This window comes from Dendrobium catenatum, unplaced genomic scaffold (assembly GCF_001605985.2).
Source record: "Dendrobium catenatum unplaced genomic scaffold, ASM160598v2 fragScaff_scaffold_853, whole genome shotgun sequence".
Taxonomy (NCBI): Eukaryota; Viridiplantae; Streptophyta; class Magnoliopsida; order Asparagales; family Orchidaceae; genus Dendrobium; species Dendrobium catenatum.
The window spans coordinates 10,634,965-10,640,060 of NW_021319315.1; the positions used below are offsets into that span (position 1 = coordinate 10,634,965).

General features: G+C 33.7%; 1 pseudogene; it reads left to right on the forward strand.

Moving 5' to 3' along the window:
* Positions 1 to 1,849: 1,849 nt before the first annotated feature.
* The window catches only part of LOC110113103, a 54,332-nt pseudogene continuing 51,085 nt past the window's right edge, over positions 1,850 to 5,096 (forward strand).

Consider the following 5,096-nt stretch of genomic DNA (forward strand, 5'->3'; position numbering starts at 1 on the left):
TTAGTTTTCTTAACCAGCCCAATGAATTGATTAAAACATTCACGAGGAATATTATATTCTGCCTTGATGCCTAACATCTTCACAGCAACAAATAACTCTGAGTGAGTGGTGCACCCTCTCCAGATTGGTTGCTGGGCAGCATGCAACAAATCATAAAAATTCTATGCCTTCTTATTCAGTAACTCTTATGTATTTTATTCAAATTATATTCCAGTTGCATCATAAACTAATTCCTCAAGATTTGGTCGGATATTTTCAACCTCAGCTATAATAGTGCTTGTAGAAGGACCGCATTGATAATCAAATTGTGGCTCGTACTCACCATGAGAAGTCCAATACCAATACTGTGGCATGAATCCTATGTGATACAGATCAACAGTTACATCATCTGGTTCTAGGTGCACTAGATTTTTGTGTTTAGAACATGAACATTGAAACTTTCATTCTGATATAAAGCTGGGTAGTTATTTTGCTTGCTGAATGAAAATGTTCACCCTATTAATGAATTCATCTGTTAATATCTTTCGACCATGAGATAATCGATTATACATCCAACTTCTTTGATTTCTAATATCCATAACTAACATATAAGAGAAAATAAGTAATGGATTATCACGCTTAAGTAGATTTAAAACTGATTATATAGAGATATAAAAAGATAGGGTGCTTGTAGAAAATTATGAGCATTTAGCATTGTCTCTAAGAGTAAAGACACTCATCCACGTACATGAGCATCCTCATCTCTACAATACTTTTCTATCAATCATGCAATAGGCCTGAAGCATTCCTCCACTATCACATAATAGGCCTGAAGCATTGTCTCTATTTAGCATTGTCTCTAAGAGTAAAGACACTCAGCCACTGGAGCATCCTCATATATATAATACTCAACTTAATTTTTTACTTCCCTTTTAATGGCCAATATTATGTGCCATAAAACATTGCAGGTCTCACCACCATTTATAGAATTTTATCTTAAGTTTGAGTGGTGCTTTTCTATCACACGACAGGTTTGATGTATTCCTCCACTTTAACCAACCAACTTGAATTCTACTAATAACATCCCCATTTATTTCACTATCACTTTGAACAAAAGACCCGATATATCTAAAACATGTATTCTTATTAATGATTTGATCGCCCAAAGTCATAATCCCCCCACTAAAGCTATCATTATTAAAATCACATTCTATGTATTCTATTTTAGATCTACTCAAATGAAAACCTTTAAACTCTAATGTTGACCTCCATTATTCAAGTTTACCTTAACTTCGTCTCTAGTCTTATCAGCAAGAAGAATATCATTAGCAAAAAGCATACACTAGGGTACATCCTCTTGCAAATGTATGATAAGAACATCCATTGCTAAAGCAAAAAATATATGTGCTTAAAGCTAATCATTTATGTAATCCAAATGAAATAGGAAAATATTTAGTCAAATCACCTTATGTTTAAACACAAGTAATAGCACCTGCATACAAAGCATTATGAACTCCTTTCTTTTCTAAAACTCTTCGAAGCACTTCTCCTTGAACTTTATTATATGTTTTATCTAATTCAATAAGTATCATATGCAAATCCTTCTTATTCTCTCTATATTTCACCATGGCTAAAGCAAAAAAGATATAGGCTATAATCCTTGATGTAATCCAACTGAAATAAAAAATATTTGGTCAAAGCATGCATATGCATGCAATGTGTTTAAACACAATGTACATATGTAGATCCTCCTTACTCTCTCTATAAGTGTCCATCAAAACTCTGAAAAAATGTATAGCTTCCATAATAGAATAACTTAGCATGAATCCAAACAAATTATATGAAAAAAAAATCTTACAATCAACGGGTCATGCAGATGTCCGGAGACCGGGAAAATAACAGCGACGATGAACGACCGTCGGTGCGACCAAGAATGCAAGGATCATCGGTGAAGTTCGGTGACCATCGGCAATGTCCGGTGACCGTCGACGACCTTGATCTATGGCGAGAGACTCGAGGGATACGAGAGAAACAACAGGATGTGACAAAACAGAATGAAATAAGTGAGCGGCCAGAGGGGCTCGGGCTAAAACAATAGGGCTTTCGCCGGCGGATTGTCCGGCGTCCAGGACGCCGAAAACAATTATGGAGGATAATGCGCCATATTTAATTCGTTGAGTTTAAATATACCGGCACCTTCTCCACCGATAATGGCGCCGATTACTTTTCACCGTAACATGCATCGGAACAAGTAAAATATTGGTTTATTCTGACGCACAGACCGGCGCAAATGACGCCGGAAATATTCCGGCGTACTTTGCGCAGGAAAATGAGTCCCAAATTTTCTGTCTCACCAATGCGCCGTTACATGCGTCGTCAATACTGATGCATAAGTATCCACCGAAAAGTCCGACGGTAATCACATGTTTTTCCGTAGTGGAGGTCGAAGATGAAGATTTAGCTTCTCTGAAAGTTAATAATTTATTTGATTATTTGACATTGTGATTTCCCAATCGTCAACTAAACTTTGCTTTAGTGTAAAACAAAATTCATTATCATTCATGTAAGAGATAAGCTAAGCTCACTAATGAGTCCACGTTCTCATGTCTATGAAAACATTGCATAAGATTTTTAGAGTGAGTTAACTGTTTTCTTTTCATTGCAATTTCTCAATCATAGTGACTTATCACCCTTAGTACATGTGGAGCATGAATAACATTAAATGACTAAATATTAAATCATTCTGAACTTTACCTTGTTGCTTTGAGGCATTTCTTTTTTTTTTAATATTTAATCTGTTCATTAAATATGTACATAAATAATTTTGGAATCAGGTGGTTTGGTCAACCGATTTCATTAAATGCTTATTTAGTGATATGCACATGTACATTCATTATGCCACCTAATTGTCTTGTATGCTCTCATCTAATTTGTGAACATGTGTCAAACTATATATAAGGGTTTATTTGTAACTATCAATGGATGATTTGGTTAAAAAAAAGGGGGAGGGCGCTTATGTAATTTTAATGCTTTATTTAATGATATAATTCCAACATATACGTTACATCTGCACGCATTTAATGGAATCACGGTCCAAATTATTAAAAAAAATGCAAAACTCCTGGGATTATCTTCATAACTTATAGATAGTGCATCGATTTCACATGTTTAATTTGAATAAGGTTCTTTTTATGATTTTCGCGTATAATATTAGGTGTCCAATTCAACATATACATTACATCATATATATCTCTATCTTGACGAGTTAGTTTCATTCATTTGCATGTATTGTTCTACGTGTAGGTCATTACATAAACCTTATATCGCCACATCTTTACCTTGATGTTCACTCATGATTATTATTAATCGACTTGCTTAAACATACTCTATTTATGTTACTTGCGAGGATCTTACTTTCATGCCTTGGTTGGCGAGTCAAGTTTTCTCGGGCCTTTGGAGAGGCTCCTTCGTTGTGCTGGGGTATACGCATATGCCCTTGCTTTTTTTTAATCAAGTCTAATTTCTGCAACTCTGTTAAGACCTTCTCTCTTATTGTGACTAATGGTAACACTTGTACATACTGTGAACTGTTCTTTTACTTTCACCCGCTAATATATGGTAGAACTGTATTATACATTGGCCATATGTTAGTGCACTAACGAAGCCTTGACCTTATTGCCCAAGGCTTTCCTTCTTTATAAACCATAGAGATCTTCATATGGTTGCTTGGACCTGTAGTGTAAGCCAACTATTTGTGTCATATGCGTCATTTTTTTTCGCAAAAAGGGGATCTTGCTAGGATGCTCTCTTTGGGTTTTAAAATACCGAAGAACGTTAAAAATCGTCTTAGTGATTTTTGGGCCTTTAATTATTATTTCTCTAAACATAATTAAGAATGTGAAAATCAAAAAATAAAATATGAGCTTTAGTATGTTAGGTTGATCTATGTATTGATTTTGTTTAGTGGGCTTTTGTAGGCAGTATATTAGACTCTATTGTCTCAATCTAGTAGTATAAAACCTATGTTTGAAATTTCATTTATTGTGGGTACTAGATAAAAAATGAAAAAACTATTTGAAAGCTTTTATACCACTCATCCCATCAATAAGGTTATCAAAATAAATAAAATAAAATAAATAAAGTTAATTAAACAACAAGGTGATTATTGAGTAACTCGGGCTTACGAGGTTATTAAGTTAGCCCCAAAGAGGATAAAATAAACCTCATATCCCTAATGTAAACAAAGTCAATTGTCACTTAACTTAAATAATTAATTGATAATCACTAATTAACCAATTAAATTAATCTAAATCAATAAGCTAAATAAAACATAAATTAAAAGATAATTACTGGGTAATTTTGGCTTACGAGGCTATTAAGGTTTTCCCTAGGAGGGTGAAATAAATCTCATATCCCTGGCTTAATAAAGTCTATTATTATTCAACTTTAATAACCAATAATAAATTATTCATAAATTGAAGCATTCATAATCTTTGTTATATTCAATTTGTAGAATAAATGTGTATCTGATTCATAACACTTTAAGGGTTAAAATGACTAACAAATATAATGTATTTGTATATCTTTTATATCACCCATTTGGTTAATGAAGTTTATATGCTGGACTATCTCGAGCTGCGAGGCTACATATTGTAAGAAGGCCTTGATCCTAATGCCCATTATGAAAACATCATGAATGAATTGATGGAATGTAGTAATGAAATTATAAATTTTACAAAAAAAAATTATTTTAAAAAAATTATTTTTAAATATAACATGTTTTGTTAGAGAAGTGAAGGAATTGCAAGTCAAACCTTAGTACTTTAGCCCTTATCTGATTTGTGTTCATCTTTGTATCCCCTTAATTCATGTAAGATATATAGACTATACTACCTCGAGTTGTGGGATTATGTGTCCTAAGGAGGCCTCTCCTTAGTGCACGTACCTCATAAGTTTAGGAAGAAAGATCTAAAGGGTTGTACAAACTGTCCCCTATTTAGAAATCTAAAGTCACCTTTGGGAGCCCGACCCGATCCAACTCCTTAATCACCCAAATGTCAAACTTTAAGTCAAATATAACCCTTGTATGTCCTTAAGTAGAGGGTTTTCCAATTCCT